At 40.0% G+C, this 25,056-nt stretch overlaps 1 protein-coding gene and 1 long non-coding RNA gene across 10 annotated transcripts in view; one reads left to right on the top strand and one right to left on the bottom strand.

Annotated features, from left to right (window-relative positions):
• The window catches only part of LOC132402972 (aftiphilin-like), an 80,927-nt gene extending 64,782 nt beyond the window's left edge, over nt 1-16,145 (bottom strand). Inside the window, exon 1 of one of the 2 annotated variants that reach the window (XM_059986145.1) lies at nt 15,878-16,145. The gene's annotated coding sequence lies outside the window, so the exon portion shown is untranslated. The remainder of the gene's footprint in view (nt 1-15,877) is intronic. The other variant, XM_059986144.1, reaches the window with a different exon arrangement.
• Nucleotides 16,146-16,262: 117 nt separating this feature from the next.
• The window catches only part of LOC132402971 (uncharacterized), a 35,585-nt gene continuing 26,791 nt past the window's right edge, over nt 16,263-25,056 (top strand). For 5 of the 8 annotated variants that reach the window (XR_009515141.1, XR_009515136.1, XR_009515134.1 and 2 more), the window contains exons 1-2: nt 16,270-16,334; nt 24,622-24,762. This is a non-coding gene — a long non-coding RNA (uncharacterized LOC132402971). Of the gene's footprint in view, nt 16,335-24,621; nt 24,862-25,056 lie in introns of those variants that run through there. The other 3 variants (XR_009515135.1, XR_009515137.1, XR_009515139.1) reach the window with 3 other exon arrangements.

Below are 25,056 nucleotides of genomic sequence, written 5' to 3'. Positions count from 1 at the left end.
GAGAGCTTAAGGTAAAGGAGCCCTTAAAAAGCAGTGATCATAATATGATGGCATCCACACTGCAGTTTAAGAGGGAGAAGAGAAAGTCATACCAAATGAAGATGGTAATCAGTTTTCCCCTTCAATCAGACGAATGATTGCTTTTGTAACATTAATGGCCAGAAGGTCTACATTACAAAATTGGAAAGAAGTAAATCCTCCTACCACGTTTCAGTGGCTTTCTCAAACTATTTCTTATCTGAGCCTGGAAAAAATTAGAAGCACTATTTTTGACTCATCAATTAAATTTGAAGAAACTTGGAGACCGTTTATTCGACATTTTCATATGAATTAATTTGGCCTTTTCCAGACCTTCTTTCTGCTTATTCATGTTCAGGTATGGAGTTCCGGAGTTTTTTTGACACTATCATATACTTGTAAGCTATTACTATTGCCCATGTTAGTTCAGTTTAGTGTTTTATTTTTCTTAATATATACTTTTTTCACATATTTTCAAATTTTTTCTTCTTTTAATGGTTATTTTTGTTTTTTTCATATATAATCATATGGACTTGATTGATTAAGGTATTTTTTTCTGCTGATGTTTAATAGGATATTGTTATCTTATTATCAACGTGACTTCAAGTCTATTGTATTCATAATTTACTCATTATTATGTTATGTTTTTTTATATGTATATATGAAAATCAATAAAAAAAATTGAAAAAGAAAGAGAAAGTCAGATGTATCAGTATTGTAGTGGAGAAAGGGGCATTACAGAGGCATGAGAGAGGAGCTGGCCAAAGTTGATTGGAAGGGATCACAAGCAGGGATGGCAGAACGATAATGGATAGAGTTTCTGGAGGCAATTTGGAAAGCAAAGAGAAATACAGCCCAAAGATGAAGTATTCCAAAGGGAGAATGAGGTAACTGTGGCTGATGAGGAAAGTCAAAGACACCATAAAAGCAAAGGAAAGGCCATACAATATAACAAAAGTTAGCTGGAAGTTAGAGGATTGGGAAGTTTTTAAAACCCAACAGAAGGCAATTAAAAAGTCTTAAGGAGAGAAAAGATGAAATATGAAGGGAAGCTATCCAATGATATGAAAGCAGACACCAATTTTTTTTCCCCAAATATACAGTATAAAGAGTAAAAGAGAGGCATGAGTGGCAGAGAAACTCAGAATTATTTTGTATCATTCTTCACTACAGTATGCTAAAAATTTGAGAGTATAAGGGTAGAAGTGAGTGTTGTTGCTATTACAAAGGAAAAGGTGCTTGGGAAGCTGAAAGGTCTGAAGGTAGATAAATCACCTGGACCAGATGGACTACACTCTAGGGTTCTGAATGAGGTAGCTAAAGAGACTGTGGAGGCATTAGTAATGATCTTTCAAGAAACACTAGATTCTGGAACAATTCCAGAGTACTGGAAAATTGCAAATATCATTCCACTCTTCAAGAAGGGAGGATGGCAGAAGAAAGGAAATTTTAGATGTTGGAATCTATTATTAAGGATGAAGTTTGGGGGTACTTGGAGACACAAGATAAAATAGGCCGAAGCCCGCCTGGTTTCCTTGTGGCAAAATCTTGCCTGATCAGTCTATTGAAATTCTTTGAGGAAATAACAGACAGGATAAACAAAGGAGAATCAGTGCATGTTGCTTACTTAGATTTTCAGAAGGCCTTTGACAAGGTGCCACACATGAAGTTGTTTAATAAGAGCCCATGGTATGACATGAAAGATACTAGCACGGATAGAAGATTGGCTGACTGGCAGAAGGCAAAGAGTGGAAATAAAGGGAGCAATTTTTGGTTGATTGCCATTGTCTGGTGGTGTTCCTCAGGGTCAGTGTTGGGACCATTTCTTTTCATGTTGTATGTCAATGATTTGGATGATGGAGTTACGATATGAAGAATTCGAGGAAGCAAGGAATCTGCAGAAGGACTTAAACAGATTGGGAGAATGGGAAAAGTGGCAGAAGGAATATAGTATACGGAAGTGTATGGTCATGCACTTTGGTAGAAGGAATAAAGCTGTAGTTTACTTTCTAAACGGGGGAAAAGTCAAAAATCAGAGGTGTAAAGGGACTTGGTTAACTTGCAGTTTGAATTGGTAGAAAGGAAGAAAAGGACCAGAATATAAGAGCAAAGATGTAATGCTGCAGCTTTATAAGGCATTGGTTTGACCACACTTGCAAAGTATTGTGATCAGTTTTAGGCCCCTTATCTAAGAAAAGATGTGCTAGCATTGGAGAGGATAAAAAGGAGGTTTGTGAAAATTATTCCAAAAATGAATGTTAATGTTGACAGATCTGGGTCTGGAGCGGTTGGGGGGGGGGGGGGGGAGAGAATCTCACTGAAAACTATCAAATATTGTAAGGTCTGAATAGAGTGGATGTAGAGAGAATGTTCCCTATAGTGAGTGAGTCTAGGACCAGAGGGCACTGTCTCAGACTGCAGGGGCATACATTAACAGATCAGAAATTTATTTAGCCAAAAGGCAGTGAATCTGTGGAATTCATTGACAGGCCACTATGGAAGCCAAGTCACTGAGAACATTTAAAGCAGAGGTGGAGAAAGCAGTAAAACGTGTTTAAGAGGGATAATATATCAGCCATGGTAGAATGGCTAAGTACATTCCATAGCCCAAATGGAATAATTCTGTTCCTATCTTATAGTCTAAGATATTCATTAGCATTACTGGAAGTAGGGTTAAACAAAATTAAATCCTCAAAGCAAATTTCATGAAGTATCAAGTACATTAAAACCTAAGGATCAGCTTTTTTGTTCACTGGCAGCAATTAAAACACTGCAGATAGAACACTGGACAATTGCTCAACAGATAATATATTCTAAAGCATGTTAAATTCCACTATCTATAATATGTTACATAAAATAAAAACAGAAACTGCTCAAAGCACTCAGCAAATCTGGCACATCTGTGAAAAGAGAATCACAGTTAACATTTCAAGTTAAAAACCTTCATCAGGACCTAAAACAAGAGAAAGTTAGTTTTAAGTTGCAGAGAGCATTGGGAGAGACAGAAGGACAAAGAAAGTATAACCAATCCCTTCTTTCAACTTTTATTCATTTTCTCTACCCAGATGATTTTCTTATTATTTATATATAATAGAAAAGAGCTGTTCGAAGATGCAACAACTGAAATAAAGTGTGTTGAGAAAAAAGTTCGTTGAACAATACAATCCTCTTCTCATTGTGGTAGATGGCATTGCACAGCTCCCAATATTTGGGGAAAAAAAACTACATACATCAATTTGAAATTTCCTCAGAACTACACACAGGATTGGAGATTAGGCAGAAGGAACAATTGGGAGGGAAAATAAAACAGTAGGATGTTGAGAAGGATCTGGGAAGGAATTTTGGAAGGCTTGTCCACACTGTCTCAGACTACGATAGGCAGTTAAGTGTTTGATAACATATGGGATGCTTGGCTTTATTGAGTGAAGCATTGAATCTAAGAGCACAGGTGTCATACAAAATTGTATGAAGCATAAGCCAAAAATAAAGAGAGCTAGTAAGAAGGTAAAAATATGCCAGAAGGCAGATGATTTGTGGACATCAGCAAGGCTGGAGTTCATTGATAAAACATCGATTATCAATTATCCCATTCAGAACAGAGGAAAGGAGCAGAAAGAAAATTTAATCAACATGCAACTTTGATAAGCCTAATGAAGTGAACAGCAAGGGCCAATTTCTCTGATAAAAGGGGAACATTGATTTAAAGCAATTAGTACAAGGATTAACTATCTTTTAGGATTCAGGAAGCTAGGTTTTGGAATTCACTATCAAAAACAGTGGCAGCTGAATTTAACACTAACTGGATGAGTTGTCATCTATATGGCTAAAGCTCAGAAAGGGGAATATTAAACTGCATAATTTTTTCAGGCATTGTTTTAGATTTTAAGACAAGGGGAATATCATTTATAGTTTTTGTCACAAGTCTGTTTTACTGTAAGTATCTTACAATGTTGCATTTGCAAATGCTAAGCCACTCAACCTGGCAGCACTTCTCCAAATGTTAACGTACAGGTTTCTGGTTAATTGAGCCATTGGTTAATCAGGGCAGCTGCTTATTTGGGACAACTCTTAAAGAACAAAAACTAATCAAGAAAATAGCCAGCATTCACTGTTTATTTGGGTCTAAAACTAGACAAGTGCCCTGGTCCTAATGGAATGCATCCCAAAGTACTAAAAGAAATGGCATAGGTTATAGTTGAGGCTTTGGTGTTAATTTATCTGGACTCTGGGCAGGTCCCGGTGGATTGGAAGAAGGCAAATGTCACACCACTGTTCAAAAAAGGATGTAGGCAAAAGGCAGGTAACTGTAGGTCAGTTCAACATCTGTAGCTAGGAAAATACTTGAAGCTATTATTATAGGAATAGTGAGGCATCTGGAAAGAAATGGATCCATCAGGCAGGCATAGCATGGATTCAGGAAAGGCAGGTCCTGTTTGACAAACTTTCTGGAGTTCTTTAAGGATATAGTGGATAGAGGGGAACAGATGGACATTATTTAACTTGGATTTCCAGAAGGCTTTGCATGAGTCACAAAAAGTTGTTTGCAAGTGCAGCAGGCTATCAAGAAGGATAATGGAATGTTGGCCTTCATTGCTAGAGGGATTGAACTTAAGAGCAGGGAGGTTATGCTGCAACTGTATAGAGTACCGGTGAGGCCGTATCTGGAATACTGCGTGTGGTTCTGGTCTCCTTACTGGAGGAGGGATATGCTGGCTTTCGAGGCAGTGCAGAGGAGGTTCACCAGATTGATTCCAGAGATGATGGGGTTAGGTTATGAGTTAAGATTGAGTCACATACAACTGTACTCATTGGAATTCAGAAGAATGAGTGGAGATCTTATAGAAACATAAAATTATGAAAAGATAGAGGCAGGAAATTTGTTTCCACTAGTAGGTGAGACTAGAACTTGGGGACTTAGCCTCAAGATTCAGGGGAATATATTTAGGATGGAGATAAGGATGAACTGCTTTTCCCAAGGTATGGTGAATCTGTGGAATTCTGCCCAATGGTCAGATCAGCCATAATCTCAGTGAATGGCGGTGCAGGGTTGACGGGCCAGATGGCCTACCCCTGCTCCCATTTCTTATGATACTATGCCACTTCATTGGGACAGGGGACTGTTGCCAAAGAGTTTCTAATTAGAGTCTGTTTGTGAACTCATTTGGCCATCAGACACTATACCGTGCTTAGAACTAACAGTTTGTAAAAAAAAAGTATCAGTTGCTTATGTTTATATTCAAAAAGCAGTTGAGTTTTGTCATGGATTGTTGGTGAGAAATAAGCAGCAAGACAATTCAGAATTATTTTGCTCATTGTGGCTTTAAGCATGGAGACCTGGAGATGCCAGAAACAGCCAGGAGTGAAAATGAATTAGAAACTATGAAGAATTTGAAACCATCAACAATTATCTTGCATGTTATAACAAAGATTAAGATTTAGAGGATGCATTCTATGAAGGCAATCCATTACTTGCACGAGGTGTCTGCGCTGATTTTGTTCACTTACAGTCAAAAGAACACACGTGGCAGCCATGCACTGGATGAATTCCTCTGTCGAAAACAATTAGCAACTAACAGTTTGTAGTACTGTAGTGAAATTAGCTGTTTTCAAATTTGTTCTGTATTACATAATTTGTTAATTAGTTAAGCAGTAGTTTACTTTTATATATAAAAGAAACTTTTTAACTATTTCCATGACACTTCAACTAATTGGGGCAGCCATTTAATCGGGCTAAAATGTGCTGGTCCTGTGTCCCAGATAACGAATCCTCTGTATACCAGAATAACTGTTCTCCATTATGCAAACTTGATACTTGCAAGACTAGTTGAGCAAATTTTGCTAAACTCAGTTATATGGAAAAACATTATGATCCATCTATAAACCAGTTCATACACCAAAACACTTTTATTAAGCTAAAATCTTTATTGCGGAAAAAAACAGGTAGATTAAACCAAACTCAGTACATTTTCAAAGCTAAAATTTTAAAACAACTGAATCAAGAAATAATAAGACCATGACAAGTATCTGGCAATTAGCAATGGAAAAACTATTGATGCAATATGCAGCATGAAGGTGTTTTATCACCCTTGTGCATTATTGATTTTGGTATTACATATCCAAATAAAAGAACTTGGCATGTTTTATATTTCTTTTCTTGAAGTGCAGAATTGTTACTTTCTTCCAATTTCTCAATTAACTGTGGTGGAGGTTGCAAGTCAGAATCAGGTTTATTATCACCGGCATGTGACGTTAAATTTGTTCACTTAGCAGCAGCAGATCAATGCAATACATAATCCAGTACAGAAAAAAGACAAATAAATAAAATAAACATCATAATAATAAACAAGTAAATCAAAGATTTTTTAAAAACATGCAAAAACAGAAATATTGTATATTAAAGGTGGGGGGGAGAAGATGGCAGCGTGACGCAGCATGCGCGGCCTCTCTGGTGAATGATATCTGTTATTTGTCAAGTAGGGTACCGTGCACAATCCTGACTTGATGGAGACAGACGTGAGAGCACAGAGGAACATCTGGAGAAACTTCTGAAATGCCCGCTTCGCTGCCGCTGCTACTGTGTGGTCCAGAATCTCCGGAGGAGAAGACCTCCGAGACCTCGGCTTTGCTTGTTTTGGTGGCCGGGACGAGGTCGAAGGCGCTCGGGAGGCTGTATCGGAGGGGTTGGTCGGAGGCTCGAAGTTTTCGGACAGACTTAGAGTCTGCTGTGGTCGGGTGCTTCCAATGCATCAGTTGTCGCCGCTTGGAAGTTTATGGCAGGAAGAGTTTCTTCCTTTTTGCTGCCTGCTATCAGGGACTATCGGAGTCGATCGGGACTTGAGACTTTTTTTTTACTGTGCCCATGGTCTGCTCTTTATCAAATTATGGTATTGTTCTGCACTGCTGTAACTATATGTTATAATTATGTGGTTTTGTCAGTGTTAGTCTTTGGTTTGTCCTGTTTTTTGTGATATCACTCTGCAGAAACATTGTATCATTTCTTAATACATGCATGCATTTCTAATTGACAATAAACAAGGACTGAGTGTCCTCATAATCCAAAAGAAATTGAGACTGTGTCCAAAGATTCAATGTCCATTTAGGATTCGGATGGCAGAGGAGAAGAAGAAGCTGTTCCTGAATCGCTGAGTGCGTGCCTTCAGGCTTCTGTACCTTGTACCTGATGGTAACAGTGAGAAAAAGGCATGCCCTGGGTGCTGGAGGTCCTTAACAATTGACGCTGCCTTTCTGAGATACCATTCCTTGAAGATGTCCTGGGTACTTTTTAGCCTAGTACCCAAGATGGAGCTGACTAGATTTACAACCCTCTGCAGCTTCTTTTGGTCTTGTGCGGTGGAACCCTCCATACCAGACAGCGACATAGCCTGTCAGAATGCTCTCCAAAGTACATCTATAGAAAATTGAGTGTATTTGTTGACATGCCAAATCTCTTCAAGCTCTTAATAGGGTATAGTCACTGTCCTGTCTTCTTTATAACTACATCGTTATGTTGGGACCAGGTCAGATCCTCAGAGATCTTGACACCCAGGAACTTGAAACTGCTCACTCTCTCCACTTCTGATCCCTCTATAAGGATTGGCATGTTTTCTTTCATCTTACCCTTCCAGAAGTCCACAATCAGCTCAGTCAGTAATACCTGACTTTGAGTGCCAGGTTATTGCTGCGGTACCACAACACTAGTTGGCATATCTCACTCCTGTACGCTCTCTTGACACCACCTGAGATTCTACCAACAATGGTTGTATCGTCAGCAAATTTATAGTTGGTATTTCACCTATATCTAGCCACACAGTCATATTTATACAGAGAAGAGCAGTGGGCTAAGCACACACCCCTGATTGTGCGCCAGTGTTGATCATCAGCGAGGAGGCTATGTTATCACCAATCTGCACAGATTGTGGTCTTCCGCTTAAGAAATCCAGGATCAACCGCAGAGGGAGGTACAGAGGCCCAGGTTCTGCAACTGCTCAATCAGGATTGTGGGAATGATGGTATTAAATGCTGAGCAACAGTTGATGAACAGTATCCTGACGTAGGTGTTTATGTTGTCCAGGTGGTCTAAAGCTGTGTGGAGAGCCATTGGGCCATGTAGAGACCCCCACAAACCTGATGTGTAAGGAGGAGCAAGATCCAATAAAGGCAAGTGTTGGACCTGGTTAATGAAGGTGTGGGCCAGATCAAACTGACAGGGTTGCGTGACATTGAATCTTAAGTGACAAGATCAAGAAGCACAAGAGGGATGATTCTCCCACTGTCCGCATACTCTCAAAGTATAAAACATTATACTCAGTAAGTATTCAACATATCTAGGCTTCAAAGTGGTAAACTGGTTTATTATTGTCAGATGTACCAAGGTACAGTGAAAAACTTCCATGCATACCATTCATACAGATCAATTCATTACAACAGTGCAGTGAAGCAGTACAAGGCGAAGAAATAACAGCAAGGACTCAGGTGCCACACACAAAATGCTGCTGGAACTCAGCAGGCCAGGCAGCATCTATGGAAAAGAGTAAACAGTCGACATTTCAGGCTGTGGTCCTTCATGAGGACGGGAGAAAAAAGATGAGAGGGCAGGTGGGGGGAGGGGAGGGGAGGAAGAACTACAAGGTAGTAGGTGATAGATGAAACTGGGGGTTGGCAAAGTAAAGAGCTGGGAAGTTGAATGGTGAAAGAGAGCTAGAGAAGCGGAAATCTGAAAGTAGAGGATGGAAGGCCATGGAAGAAAGAGAAGGGGGAGGAGCACCAGAGCGAGGCAATGGGCAGGTAAGGAAATAAGGTGAGAGAGGGAAATGGGAATGGGGAATGGTGACATGGTGGGGGGTGCCAATGCCAGAGGTTCGAGAAATCGATGATCATGCCATCAGGTTGGAAGCTACCCTGACAGGATACAAGGTGTTGCTCCTCCAACCTCAGTGTGGCATCGTGGCAGTAGAAGCGGCCTTGGACTGACATGTTAGAATGATTATGGGAAGTAGAATTAATATAGTTGGCCACTGGGAGATCCTGCTTTTTCTGGTGGACAAAGCTATGCATTTTAGAACTAAGGAGATATCCTCCTCTTTCAAAGAAAGGAGCTTCCCTTCTTTCACCATTAACATTGTCTTTACCTGCATCTCTTCTATTTTACACACATCTGCCCTCACCCCATCTTCCTGCCATCCTACCAGGGTTAGGGTTCCTCTTATCCTCTCCTATCACCCCACCAACCTCTGGGACCAGAACATAATTCTCCATTACTTTTTTCTATCTGAGTACCTGTCCAAATGTTCAAAAATTCAAGTTCAAAGTAAAATTTATTATCATTTTCTTCAGGCATTACAGTAAAATTAAAAGTACAAAGTGAATATACAAAAAACTATACACAAAGCTAGTATGATATTGGAAGAAATTATAGGGGAGTGGGATGTCAGAGGCAAGTTATTTTTTTCACCGAGTGGTGGATGTGTGGAATGCCCTGCCAGATATACTAGAGACATTTAAAAGTTCTTAGATCAGCACGTGAATTATAGAAAAATGAAGGGCAATGGGGGTGGGCAAGGCTCAATTAAATATCTGCACAGCATTGACAGCCAAAAAGACCGTACTGTTCTATGTTCTGATTCCAGCGCTCACCTAGGCATAATTTAAATGTTTTGAGGACTGACCTCCAACAAATTCTAAAGAGATGCATTCTAGACTACAACCATTCACAGTGATTTTTTTCAGATTCCTATACCCCTCATACTCATCTTTAAAGCTATGCTGTCTAGTGCCAGACATCCCATGATGGGACAAAGTTCCTTACTATCCTGAAGTTCTATCAGGTTCCCTCCCGAGCTGCCACCTCAGGAAAAACCTCACCTGGATTCTCCTCATAACAAGCTGAAATGTTCCATTCCAAGCATCTTGGTAAATCTCCTCTACATCATCCCTAGTGCAATCATTGTGATGTGACCAGAAATACACATAATACTTAAGCTGTTGCTTAGTTAACTATATTTTAATAAAATTGTACCAAGTCCTCCATATTCTTGTACAGTATACCCTGGTTAATTGGGATCAACATTCCTTATGCCTTCTTTACCACCTCACCTACCTTTTATTACCATGTCTGCTACCTTTCAGTGCACCCAGGACATTATCATTTCTGTTTGTTCATCCTACATCCAATATAAATTACCTCCCAAAGTCCACATCTCTAACAGAATACACTTAAAATTTAAAAGGTTAAAACACAAATGAATAAAAACTCAAAACTGAGATAAAATTGTGGACAATTAATTTTTTTTCTGCTCTACAGGCTGAGAATCCCCAGCCCTATTAATGGAAATGTTTGAACTGATATCAGGTTTGACCCGAACACAAGATCAGAGGGGCAATGCCAACCAACCTGGGCTCTGCTACTGGAATCAATATGCCTTCCAGCAACTAAATGCAAGCCTCAGTTAACCTGCAACTTAAAGGTTTGAGTACTTCATTTTGAGTAGCAAAGCACCGGTTATGTTTACAAACCACACCAGAGCCAAGAAATCTATTCTAAAGTAATTGATTGATGAGCATTTGAGTAAAGTGGGGAAGCAATGCTTTTAGATTGAGCATATCAGATCATGGGTCTGAGGAAACAGAAAACACAGCTAACAATATTTGGACAAATAGGTAGCAAACAATATCGTACAAAAGGCCTGTCATTTCAAGTTTGAAGTAGTTGCACATCTGAAGCTGGTTTAAACTCCTTGTTGGCTTTGCGCTTCACAAACAAAATGCTTGGTCTATGTAAAATTATATCATGAACCAATGAATACAGATACGAACCACAAGCTTTCTCAGAAAACAATCACTGAATACTTGAGTTACAGAGCACAAGCCAATTACAAATGTGTAATAATTGACATCACACAAAAAGGCACATTACTTTCAAAGTTGTTGATTTCTGCAAACCCTATTGCAAGAATCTAGATTAAAGTGGAATCACCTGAAATACGTTTTAAGCATTTTAACAAAAATATTGACATTTCTGGTCATTTGAACTGAAACAGCACCACATTTTGAAGTCAGGTTTCAACAGGATTTATGATCTTTGAAACAAGGAAAAGTTTGCAAAAGAATTTGACTTAGTCACACAGCTGATTGGTATGGCTACATTCAAACAGACCAAGTAATTTATGCCTATTTTCAATACATTCAAACTCAACAAGTTGCAGCAAATATTGGGCATTTAATAATGTTGACATAAATTTGATTATAAATCAGTGATTAAAATTAATAATTAGTGGCAAATTAAGCCCATATCTTTATCATCAATCACAACTATTTATTTATGAAAATATATCTTGGACATTTCAGCACGGTACATCATAAATGAGTGTTGGCCCAATATGTGGAATTTATATTCTCTTCCATAGATGCTGCTGGACCTGTTGAGTTCCTCCAACATCTTGTGTGATTTACTCAAGATTTCCAGCATCTGCAGTATCTCTTATGCTCATATGCAAGGTTGGTCAACCCAGAAGAATCAAGCTGATTACAAAGGTATCAAAGGGAAAGTGAAAATTAAATAGAAGACAAAGAGAGAGCCAGAAAACATCAGCTCTCAACATAAATAAAACTTAAAGTTTTCGCTGGATGCAAAAGAACACATCAAAAATAGGGTCACAGTTAAGGAGTTCTACACAATGGTAAAAGGGGATAACTGAGACTCTGAAGACATTAAAAATTGATAGCGCAAAACTAATAGAAAGATTGAATGAACACAAAATAGATAAATCAGAAATAAAAGGGATGCCTATTCTGAAATTGAGGGAAATACAGATGGAAATCCCAGGATCATCGACCATATTCTTTAGATAGGGGGTGTGAAGCCAGAGGAGTGGAGAGTTACAAATGTTATTCCCTAATTCAGAAAAGAGAGCAAGGGTAAGCCAATAAATTGCTATCTGTTTACTACAGAATGAACAAATTTTTGGGTTTGGAACATGACTGATAATCTCCTGAAGGCAAATTGATTAAAGCAAGCTGGCTCAACCCTGTATGGACAAGTTACATTCAATTAATGAGAGAAATTTCTGATAAGGTTACACAGACGATAGAACATAAATGGATTTAATAAAATTGATAAGTTATCAAATAACAAGTTTAGTGAACTTTAAGTACATAACATTAAATGAAATACTAATGGCAGGGAAAGTTGGATAAGACAAAGGGTTCTCTGCCTTCTTGGACTGGAGGATTGGGATTAATGTTAGAACCATTTGCAGTTTGGATCTATATAATAGACTAAAGTTGTGGCTATAAACAACAATTTCTAAACATGCAGGTAACAAAAACTGACAGTATTGAGAAATACAAAAAGGATAATGATAAATTGCAAAAGGACATGAAGACAGTGGAACAGGTAGATACAATCTGGACCAATAATACTATCCTAGAAGGGGTGCAAGAGCAGAAGGACCTGGGGGTTTTGGTATGCAAATCATCAGGTGACTACAGGTTGACAAAGTAGTCAATAAAACATATGAAATGCTCAGCTTTGTCAATATAGAAAAAGAGAGGGGAATTATTCCCAACCTTTGTCGACTACTGGTCTGGCCTCAGTATGATGTTCAACTCTTGTTGGCTTGTTAGAGGAAGAATGAAAACACTGGAGTAACTAGTTAATAGGATAGATGAGAAAAGATTAATGGAATTTTGATACACAAAATGAAAAGTCAAATGTACTGTGGGAATAGTGAAAGGCTGTTCCATTTGATGATGGATCAAGAAGATGGGATTGTATTAAAATAAAGGGAAAAAGTGACACAAGGCAAAGTATTGTATCGAGCAATGATAGGAAATTGGAATGCACTCACTGCTTGTAGGTATTGTGGAAGTGTTTTATCACGATCTTCAAAAGGGTTAAATGTGCTGAAGAAGTACTTGCAAGACTATAGAGAAAGGGACTATTTGGTTGAATTAAAGAATTGCTTGGTATAGAGCCAACAAATACAATAGGCCAAGTAGCATGAAATGGCGAGCACACCAGAGGTTGTGGTTTAAAACCATATTAGTTCTTTCAAGTTATCTACTTTTTGATAACTGCCTTAACTTTTAAGTTGTTTCCTAATTTACACCATTCTAAGTTTGCTTTATTCAGATCTGAAACCAAGATAAGTAACTTTAGTATTTACATAGAACTTTCCCATTATCGTCTCTCATCCAAAAAGATTCTCTATCGTCTTTTCATTACACAGTATTACATCTCAAATTGCCTGCCTAGTCAATGAGTTCCCAGCACACTGATCTCATACGGTCCATGAATTTGTCCTCCACACCATACCTTCATTACTGGCTGCTATTCGAGAGCTCTCCCCCCATCCCCCCCCCCACCCCAAGGCAATGTGGCATTTGACAAAAGACAGATTCAAAGCTTTCCAGTTTAAGTACTTCCAGAACTTGGTATCTTGAAATTCCTCTCTGAAACTTCTCACCTTAGTACTCAACTTTCCCTACATCAAGCTTTCCACTTCACTTCTAAAGGATTTCCCCTTAGTCTGCTGTCCATTATTTTCCCTATTCACTTCAAGAATTTAATTTGGCAAAGACATTCCTTCAACGTCAAGATACCAAGTGACAAACTGAATGAAGTCTTAAACCAAATAAGACTCAAATGACTTGGCATTCAAAGGAGTTATCGTTCTCGCTGATGGGGCAAAACAAACATGGTTACATTCAGGGGCAGAGCACTACTTAAGCTAACAGCATCGAGGAAAAACTACTGAATACAGCTTCTCCGGTTTGATATCAGACCAAAGACAATATTCAGAATGTTCTAAACTATCACTTGAAAAACAAACCTCTCAGATGTGCAACTGTGAAATGCGCATGAAGTACTTCAATTCCAACAAACAAGGAAAATTTTATTCCGGCAAAGATTTTTCAAATTTCAATATGGAAAAAATCTTGTAATCAAACAGCCACATAATTATGAAAAAATAATTTGCTTAAGTTGGATTGCAAGGTCAATTTACTGGGGTGCAAATTACAGGAGAATCCAATGCAAGAGTTCCTTCAATAATTGCTGGTAGAATTATTTCCACTTCATTTCATCACCATGCAGCCAACTAACCCCTCACTCAGAAATCATTACTTTCATTTCAACCAAAGGCAAAGTGGCCACATGACAAATGTGGAAATTCGCAGGTGTGCCATTATAAATAGCACACCCTGTCAACCATTTATCCACCAGTAAATTAGTAAGAAGTATGTAACTTGGTTTTTACTTAAACTGCAAACAGGCCAGAGATAGAAATGAAGTTTATAAAACAGCACTTTTCCACATCCCTCTCCACATATTCGGCACAGATACTTGGAATTTTGCCAAAATTTCTCCATAATAACCAAAGCCTATTCAAATCCCAATAACCAAATTCTTTACTAAAATCAAACTAAAGGTGCACAAGAACTTCCACAATTCTAAACACAATAAAATACGTTCTGGTACAACATACAGTTTGCACTAAATTAGAAGCCAGCGTAGAAGAATCAAGTGGAAAGTTGCACTGTTTGTGTTACAAAGCAAAGGAAACATTGTGGAAAAAGTAACTATCAGAATTTTCAAATCCTCCATTTAGTTTTTCGCTGAAAACACAAAAATTTGGATTATTTCTGCACCTAATTTACCATACGCATTGTGCCATATTCATGAAATTATACACAAAGTGTATACGGTCGCAGGACATTACAAGTTACCAATCCTGTCTCTACGATAAAAAAAATGCTGGAAATACTTATGCCAAGCAGAAAGTGAAATAGAATTCACAAGAAAGCTTCTCAGGAATAAACAATCTGTTGAAAGACTATGTGTCTGAAATATTAACTGTTCCTTTCTACAGATGCCAGTGATGTGCTAAATACGCCCAGCATTTTCTGTTTATATTTCAGATTTCAGCAGCTGCAGCTTATTTGACTTCCATCTCTATGATGTCCATAGTTTTCAGAGTAAATTGACTGAATCAGGAACTCATGTATATTTGCTCTGCATAAGCCAAGACCATGTCATTCAAAAAGATAAAACTTCAAAAGAAATCATAAAATGAAATGAGATCGCAATAATAGCAGACGAAGTTGCAACTGTCCCCACACAAAATGTTTAATGGTCATCATCGATCATTTGTGCCGAGGAACATTTACCCCATTTCTTTCGTTGTCTCTTGATTAGGCTCAAACTTTGCTCAGTTTATTATTCTGAAAATTTTAATGGAACCAGAGAATAAAAGTCTTTCAGTTATTTTAAATGGATGTTTGATTTAGAAGGCACGTAAAAGATAGATAAATAACACGTTGAAATAAACTCAATTTCAAGGTTACATACAAACGTTCTCTTCTAAACTAGAAAGCAATTCTGTAGGGATTTGTTATCTGAGCTTTAACTTAAAACACTCAGATATTACCACATATTAAATGGAAGGTTTAAGATATTAAACATTAAAAACCTTGGCTGACAGCTGAATGGAGGACTCTTTAGATAAACAATACTTGGGACAACGAGGTATTATGAACAAAACCGGAGAAAGAATGGACGACAGGGTATATAAAAAGAGGGTTGGATATAGGTAAAACTGGTGCACGGTAAGCAGCTAGGTCAGAGCTCCCAGATCGAATTTGATCACGGGTTGTTGACCTTAACCAGCCTCCAAACTCTTGCCATTTGATAGGTAAATGAACAGAGAGGCGGAAGGGCGCTGCTCTCGCCCGCCGGCTCGTTAGCTCCGATAGGTAGGGTTGGAAGACAGAACTAGGCCTCAGAAATTAAACTGACAACCAGATGGGCAGGAGCACTACACTAAAATACAAACGGAGGCAACATTAGGCCGCATTCACTCACACCACAGTCCTATTCCAGCAAAGGCCGAGTCGCGGGCCCGACACTTCCTCACAGTCAACTTCAAGCCTCGCACTGCAGGCCTCACCTCGGGATCCCGCAGCGGACAAGCCTCGTCACATTATGTTACTGTATATTACACGAGAAAAGGAGAGGTTATCTCAACAAGCGAGCTCCCATTTTTTCCCCTGAAAACCGTTCCTTCGGATTCATCCGGCGCGGCCACGACCACACGGCTCCGCCCCATGAACCTGCGTTCCCACAGCGCGACGTCACAACATCACCACGCCCACGACGCGCGCGCCGCGTCAGCCCCAGGGCAGCCCCGCCTCCCACCTCGCGCCGCTGCGCCTGACGTCATGGACGGCTCCGCGCCGCCGCAGCGTCCCAGCGTCCCAGCGTGCGCGGCGCGGTTCCCTCACCACTTCGTCCAGCTTTCCGGGAATGGCCGAGAAATTAGGTAGAGCATTGTGTTTATTTTTTTTAGGTTTATTTCAAAGGAGAGAGTCAATGTGTGATGTTTAGTGAATCAAACTTTTAAATTATTTTAAAGTGGTGAGAGTTTCTACAGACTTTCAGAGGGAAACCATTCCCTTTGTGAGTTGAGTTCACCTAAAAAATGAAATAACTGTAAAATTTAGTAGAAAGCAGTTCAGAACTACTGTGAGGACCACCGCTGCACAACACAGTCATGGGGGAATTCTTGCTCCCCAGCAATTGTTGCGACAGGGTTTAATAAATCTGCCGGTTTAATATAAATATAAAGGGCTAAGGAAAGCCAATGGCTGGGACGCAATCAAACTAAATGACATAAGATTCAGGGGGAAATGAAGGTCTTAACACTACTCCCCACGTTCTGCCTCCGTCCTTATTCTTTCTCACAAGCCAGGAGTGTTGAATTGCATCGAAGGATGAGAAAGGAACAGCATGAAAAACTGCCTATTGTGCCTACTGAACTGATTTCGATTTCCAGAACATCAGGCAATTGTGTCTGAAGCCACTACGCACTTTGTGGTTCACATTACAGGCCCTTCGGCTCCATCATATTGTGCTGAGCATGTAACCTACTCCAGAAACTGCCCAGAATTACCAGACGGCATAGCACTCTATTTTTCTAAGTTCCATATACTGCACCTATCTAAGAGTCTCTTAAAAGACCTATTGTATCCACTTCCGTCGCTGGCAGTGCATTCCATGCACCCACCACTCTGTGTGAAAAACTTAATCCTGACATCCCCTCTGTACCTACTTCCAAGAACCTTAAAATAATGCCCCTCATGTTAACCATTTCAGCCCTGGGAAAAAACCTCTGTCTATCCACACGATAAATACCTCTCATCATCTTCTACACCTCTAGGTTCAGCTTCACCTTGTGACAAATAATCTTTATTTGAAAACATTCAATCACTTAGACAGAAAAAGGTGTTTATGAGGAAATCCATCTTCTCACAAAAAATGCCACATGTGAAAGAAACAAACACTGTAATGACTTGCCTCAAGAATTAAGACCAGAAGACGTCAGAGCCAAATTAGGCCATTTGGCCCATCGAGTCTGCTCTGCTATTTCACCGTAGCTGATTTATTATTCTTCTGAAGCCCAGTCTTGTGGTTTCTCTCCATATCCTTTTATGCTCTTATTAATCAAATTCTTCTTTAAATATACCAAATGACTTGGCCTCCACAGCCATCTGTGGCAATGAATTCCACAGATACACCATTCTCTGGCTAAGGAAATTCCTCTTCATTTCAGTTCTCAAAGAACATCCTTGTATACCAAGGCTCTGGTCCTAGGCTCCCTCACAATAGGAAACATCGTCTTCATGTCTGTTGAAGCCTTTTAATATTAAATAGGTTTCAATGAGATCTCCCTTCATTCTTCTAAACTCCAGCAAGTACAGGCCCAAATTAATCAAAAGCTCCTCATATGCTAACCCTCTCATTTTTGGGATCATTCTCATGAACCATCTCCGATGCCAGCACATCCAATTTAGGTAAGGACCCAAACGTTCATAATTCTCTAAGTGAGGTATGATCAAATCCTTATAAAGCCTCAGCATAACATCTTTGCTTTTATATTCTAGTCCTCTCAAAATGAATGCTAATATTAATATTAATGCCCCTTCTCCCCTTCTTAACCCATCCCTTATTTATTTATTATTTTCCCCCTTTTTTTCCTCTCTCTGTCCCTCTCACAATCACTCCTTGCCTGTTCTCCATCTCCCTCTGGTGCTCCCCTTCCCCTTTCTTTCTCCCTAGGCCTCCCGTCCCATGATCCTCCCCCTTCTCCAGCTCTGTATCCCTTTTGCCAATCAACTTTCCGGCTCTTAGCTTCACCCCACCCCCTCTGGTCTTCTCCTATTATTTTGGATTTCCCCCTCCCCCTCCCCCTCCCACTTTCAAATCTCTTCTTTCAGTTAGTCCTGATGAAGGGTCTCGGCCCAAAACGTCGACTGTACTTCTTCCTCTAGATGCTGCCTGGCCTGCTGCATTCCACCAGCATTTTGTGTGTGTTGCTAATATTGTATTTGATTTTCTTACCACCAACTCAACCGACAAGTTAACCTTTAGGAAATTGTGTACAAGGATTCCAAAGTCACTTTGCACCTCTGATTTCTGAATCTGCTCCTCATTTAGGAAATAGTCAATATCTTTTATTCCTTCTACCAAAGTGCATGACCATACACTCTCCTACACTCTACTCCATCGGCCACTTCTTTGCCCATTCTCCCAATTATCAAAGTCCTTCTGCAGACTTCCTGCTTCCTCAACACTACTTGCCCCTTCACCTATCTTTGTATTGGCTGCAAACTTGGCCACAAAGTAGTCAATTCTGTCATCTAAATTACTGACATATAACTTGAAAAGAAGCAATCCCAATACTGACCACTGTGGAACACCAATTACATCCTGCCGTAAAAGGACGTCGACCTGCTGCAAGTTCCCTACCGCCACAACACGCCCACAGGGGACAGAACCTCACTTGCTCTTCGCTCTGTCTCTTGACAACAGCAAAACACATACCATGCTGCTGTTTATCAATTACCACTTTGTGTTCAATACAATCATTCCTTCAGAACTAATGGCCAAGCTTCTAAACCTGGGCTTCTGTATCTTCCTCTACAAATGGATCCTCAAGTTCCTTATTGGGAGATCACAGTCAGGGTGATTGGAAATAATATTTCCTCTTCACTGATGATCAACACCAGTGCACCTCAAGGATGTGGTCTTAGCCCACCGCTGTATTCTCCTACACTGTGATGGGCTGGACTTTATCCACCACTTTCTGTATGCTTTTCCATTCCTGGTCACTGGTGTTTCCATACCAGGCCACCATACAACCAGTTAGGATATTCTCTATTGTGCATCTATAGACGTTTGTCTGGACATGCCAAATCTACGCAAACTTCTAAGAAAGCAGAGGTGGTGTCATGCCTTATTTGTGATGGCACTTAAATGCTGGTCCCAGAATAGATGCTTTAATATGGTAACACCAAGGAATTGAAGGTTACTGACCTCTCCACTTCAGGTCCCCTAATGAGGACTGGCTTATGGACCTCTGGCTTCTCTCTCCTGTTGTCAATAATCAGGGTTTTAGTTTTGCTGACATTGAATGAGAGGTTGTTGTTGAGGTACCATTCAGCCAGATTTTTGGTCTCCCTCCTATCTTCCAATTCGTCACCACCTCTGATTCAGCCAGCAACAGTGGTGTCATCTGTAAACTTAAATATAGCATTTGTGCTCTACTTAGCCATACAGTCACAGGTACAAAGTGAGTGGAGCAGGGGGCTAAGCACACAGTGTTGTGGTGCACCAGTGCTGGTGGTGATTTACAACATTACAACAGTATACTTTAACTACCTGTAGTTGCCCACTCACCCAGTTTCGGTAAATCTGAGTGGTTGCTACTTTGCAAATTAGACTTGGCTGAAATCTGCTTCCACATAGAAGTGGTGGAAAATTCACAGGAGCTTCTCACCATAACATCACATATAGGGTTGTTTTGCTCTCTCTGCCTGTCTTTCGGCATAAAGGCATCTCTTTTAATTCTCCAACCACTTACCTCGGTGATATCATTGTGATGGGTATGGATCAGACAGAACTGTGCCAACGCCAGGACCACATTTAAAACAAATTACAAGATTTTGCACTTGTGACTTCGTGCAGAGAATTGCAGCCTCCTTGATGTCTTCCATTATATATCTCAGGTTCATTATAGATGAGCATCATGATCACCCAGATCCTGAAAACATTGCTGCTATCTGAAAGATGCCGCCATCATTAGATATCAGCACCTTATGATAATTTTTGGGTACCGGCTAATGGAGCCGCTCAATGCCCTGCTCAACAATGGTGCCATGTGGAAATGGTCTAAACAATGCCAAAGGCTTTTAATCAGGTGAAGATTGTCATCCAATCTTCTCTGATTCAATTCAATCCGGAGGTGTCAATTGTCATTGCAATGGATGTATCCAACTATGGGGTAAGCTCTGTAATATCACACGACTTTGCTGATGGTTCCAAAAACGTTGCCATGCATGCAGCCAAATTACTGACTGCAGCAGAAAGGAACTATGAACAAATCGAGGAGGAACCCTTGGGAATCACCTTTGCCGCGAAGAAATTCCACAAGATGCTGTATGGCAGATGCTTCATTCTCCTTACTGATCACAAGCCACTGTTACCCATCTTCGGGTCTTGAAGGGCATCCGGTGTACACAGCAGTTTGCTGCATTCTGCCAAGAACAGTGAAATTATCCTCTCACTTCCCATATCATCCACAGTCTAACAGCCAAGCAGAGAGTTATGGATACCTTCAAATGGTCACTTCTGAAATTAAGAGGGGAAAGAGAATCGGCCAAGGCTCTCAAAACATTTTGACCTGTCAAATGACACCACATCCAAGCTTCAAGTGAGTCTCCAGCTTTTGGGGAAAGAAACTGCGTCTGATGTTGGATGCAATGCTGCTACAATGTCTGAGACAGCAAATGGTCAGATAGTCAAAAACATCCACACATAGCTTGGGCAGTCGGTGAAGTCATTCAAGCTTGGAGCTTCATTGTGGGCTGGATAGTATCACAATGGGCAAGACCTTTGGGTATCAGGTCAGATAGTCAAATGAATGGGTAAAGTGCTCAAAGAAGTTATTGGATATAGACATTTTTGGCATTGCCACATCAACCAGTTTTGGTACATGCTTCCAAAGGCACAACAGATCTATCTGGCAGATTGTCAAACACAGAGCTGGACCTTCATTTCCTCCTGGAAATGTTCAATTTACCCTGATCAAATCAAAAACCAACTCTAGCACAGCTGGAACGAGAACATGACAGCCTGCGACCATGAAGAAAGACTGATCACTGGTGCAAGCCTGTTGTTCCAATTCAAATCAAGTCCCGCAAGTATCATTCTTCAAGGAGGAGGTGTTATGGCGAGCATAAACATCCAACACCTATTGGTCACCAGACAACTAATGCCTGGCTGACTTTCACTGATTGGTTGTTGTTCATAACCATCTCTCAAAAGTTCTTGAGGAACTATTTAAATAGTTGTGTTCTGGATGCACCATTGAAGGTTTTTTGTCTGTGTGGTTTTACTGATTAAAGTTTTGTTTCATGTTCCAGTTTTGTTTTATCTCCTGGCTTCGGGTCTCATCAGTAGTAATAGGGAAACAAACACAACGATTGCCATTAATCTCTTCCTCTTTCCATCTTTTAAGCTCCTCGTGATGTCTATCTCAGCTGTTATAATATTGCTGTGTGTTTCAGTAAAATTTTGTTTAATAACACTTCTGTGTTGTACCTTGGGTCATTTTACTGTGCTAGAGTTGCTGTGGATTTCTGCCATTGCTTATTCAATAATTAAAGATCAAAAACTATGCAAATACTGCACAATCTTTCACACCAGGAAGGATTGTATGTTGTCTAAACATTTTCCAAGCTGCCATGTGAAGTGCTGTCCAACATGCATCGGAATGTTTGTCCATTGAAGAGATAATTCAAGACGCGCTTACTTGCTGTTTCATGGGAATAATGGAGGAAGTTTCCTAGAAAAGCAGTGTTTTCTTTGTTTCTTGAACAGATTTAGGGACATGACAGACAAGGATGTTTATGGTGGTCCTCTTGACTCTACTCAGAATGGTTGGATAAACCAGAATAGATGCACCATTGAGCAACTTATCTAGATCTAAATGATGTAAAATACCTTAGTTAGGTGTTTGAAGCCTAGTTTGATGCAGTCCAATTAAGACTGTCCTATTGTCTGTACAGTACGCTCAAAAGTCACTAAAGATTCCAAATTACATCTCTTAAATGGCTCCTACTATGAGCCAGTAATCTGCTCCCTTCACATGCAGCAGCAATTGTTTTCAAAAATGAATACTACATTTAGGTTATATTTGAAATCATTTTAAAGGCTGGTTCTTATTTGTATTATTGACCCTCATACCTTAGACCACCGATGTCGACTACAAACCTTATCCACTGATGTCTACTACAAACCTGGAAGGGTTTCGGCCCGAAACGTTGTCACTACCTCCTCCCATAGATGCTGTCTGGCCTGCTGAGTTCTGCCAGCATTTTGTGTTTTTATACCTTAGACCTTAGGCTTTCAAACTCTCTGACTATGGCTGTGATTCCTTTACACTGACAGGGCAAGACCTTTGGCTGGTGGGGGGGGGAGTGCGGGGTAAGGGTGGGTAGCATAGTACTTTGGGAGAGAGTAACACTGGAAATCCTCAACATTGATTCTGTTTTTCATTGTACCATGCCATAGGGTCAAACATGGACAAAGAAACCTTCTGAGTACCACCTACTCTCCTCTCTCAGCTGGTGAATCCATACTCCTCCATATTTAATGACAATCAGAAGTAGCATTGAAAGTAACAAAAGCTCAAAAGGGAGTCGGGGTGGAGGATTTCAATATTGATCACCAAATGTGGCTCCCCACTGACTAAACAGACCAAGCCCTGAAAGACATAGATTTTAGATTCAGTTTGCAACAGTTAGTGACAAATAAACTACCTTGAACTCATCCTCATCTATCTGTGATAGATGCATGATAGCACTGGTAGAAAGTGCTGCAGTTCTAGAGCCTAAATCCTTTTTTTGCATGAAAGAGACCCTCTAGAATACTACATTTCTGTAAAATGGGAAAAAAAGCTGGCAGCTCAAAATTGGGTTCCCATACGGAGACATAGATAACACTCAATGATAGAAATGTACACTCCAACAATCTGTTACCACATGGCCTCTCTCCAACAAGCTAGAGGATTAACCCTGGGTTCAATGAGTAAGGTAGCCAGAAGCAATGCCAGGTGTACCCAAAATAAGGTCTTGACCTGGTGAAGATGAAATGCAGAATCATGTGTGCACTACAACAAAAACAGCAAGTAATAGCACCAAGTGAACCCATGCCAAACGGATCAGATCAAAACACTGCAACCTTGTCACATCCAGTCATTAACAGGAATGGATAGTTAGACACCTAATGGGAGAAGCTGACTGGAAGACGTTCTTCGTCCTCAGTGACAGAACCCTAAAGACAAAGGCTGAAGCATCTGCAGTTTGGTTCACTAGATGATCTGGATTTGTTTCCCCCTGAAATCCCCAGCATCCCAGAAATAATTTTTTTCAACCAAATTAGTTCATTTCCTGTGGTATCAGGGACATTGGATACATCTAAGAAAATAAGACAATAAAACCATTTGACACCTTAGCTGTAATACTAAAGATCTATGTTCCAGAAACAGCTAAACATTTGCCAATTTTTTTCATTACGGTTACAACAATGCCATCTCCCTGATAATGTGTAAATTTGGCCCAAGTATGCCCTATTCACAAAATGCCGGACAACAGGTCCAATCCAGCTAAATACTGTCCAGTCTGTCGTCAATCATTGTGAAAGTGATGCTACATATCTTTGACATCACTACAAAGCAGTACAGGTTGACCACCTCGATTCAGCAATCAGTAATCTGGTTTCGGACATAACTTGCGCCAAATTTCAAATCTCCCGTCGCCACTGTTTCAGTGGTGCCATTGGCAGAATCAGCTGTTGACATGGTCTTTAAAAGAAGCAAATCATCCCTCTGTGTTATTCTGCATTTATTTTTATAATCTGTGCCTATCTGGCCCCAGTCATGTCTTTGTTGAATAAAGGAAGTGCTTCTCGTGGTGTAAAGTGCAAACACCATATGTTATCTATACACGATAAGATGGCTGTTCAGAAAATACTCGACAGAGGTGTGTCTCTGGAAGCATAAGCGACTTGTATAACATTGTTATACAGGAAACAGGATGCACTGTTTTCCTCCCACATTCCAGTTGCTCCAGTTCTTTGTCGACAGCAAATCAAAAAAGCAGGTGTGCATAAGGAAAACAATGAAAGATAACTGTTTAGTTATACAATCCAACTCTTCACTTTGGAAGTGGCAATAACCAACCTTCTGATGTAAGTAAATACAGATACCTTGTAAGACATGTTGCCTGTGCTGTACTTAAATAAATTTCACTTGATTTTCATTAGTCATTTCTTTTTCCTTTATTATCCAACTATTTACAGGTACTGTAAAGGCATGGTGATGTGATCATCGAGTGGGTTAGAGGTGTTTATTTATTTAATTCTAACCTAACCACCTGCGATTAGGCAAAATCACTAATTTGGCACTGCACAGGTCCCAGTCATTCTGGATTTGTGGTAGTCAACCTGTAGCTACTTGCAAATAACCTACTCATCATTGGCCATTTTAGGTTTCACCAGGGCCACTCTGCTCCATACCTCACTCTTCATCCAAAATTCCAAATGTGAATTCCAGAAATGAGATGAGAATTCTTCCCAAAACAGCATCTGAATGACCAACGTTACTGGCATCGCACGCACATTGGAAAATTGTGAGTGTTGGAATTGAGTCACTTAGCCTCAGAAAACGTTTGTAAGAGTTCCTCTGGATAGCGTTCTGAGTCCAGCTTTCTTCAGTTGGTTCATCAAAGGTGGGGATGTTTGTTACAGTTTGCACAACATTTCATTCAATTCCTCAGCAAATGAGTCATTCCACACCTGCGTGCAAAAAGATCTTTCCCCACATTCAGGCATGAGCTGAATAATAAGAAATAATTGCACTGTGAAATTGTCAGGCAGTGACCAATCCTAACAGGAGTTGGTCTATCAACACTTGACATTCAATG

Source organism: Hypanus sabinus, chromosome 12 (assembly GCF_030144855.1).
Source record: "Hypanus sabinus isolate sHypSab1 chromosome 12, sHypSab1.hap1, whole genome shotgun sequence".
Taxonomy (NCBI): Eukaryota; Metazoa; Chordata; class Chondrichthyes; order Myliobatiformes; family Dasyatidae; genus Hypanus; species Hypanus sabinus.
The sequence above is the reverse complement of the archived record's forward strand: the minus strand, read 5'-3'. Positions and strand labels throughout refer to the sequence as shown.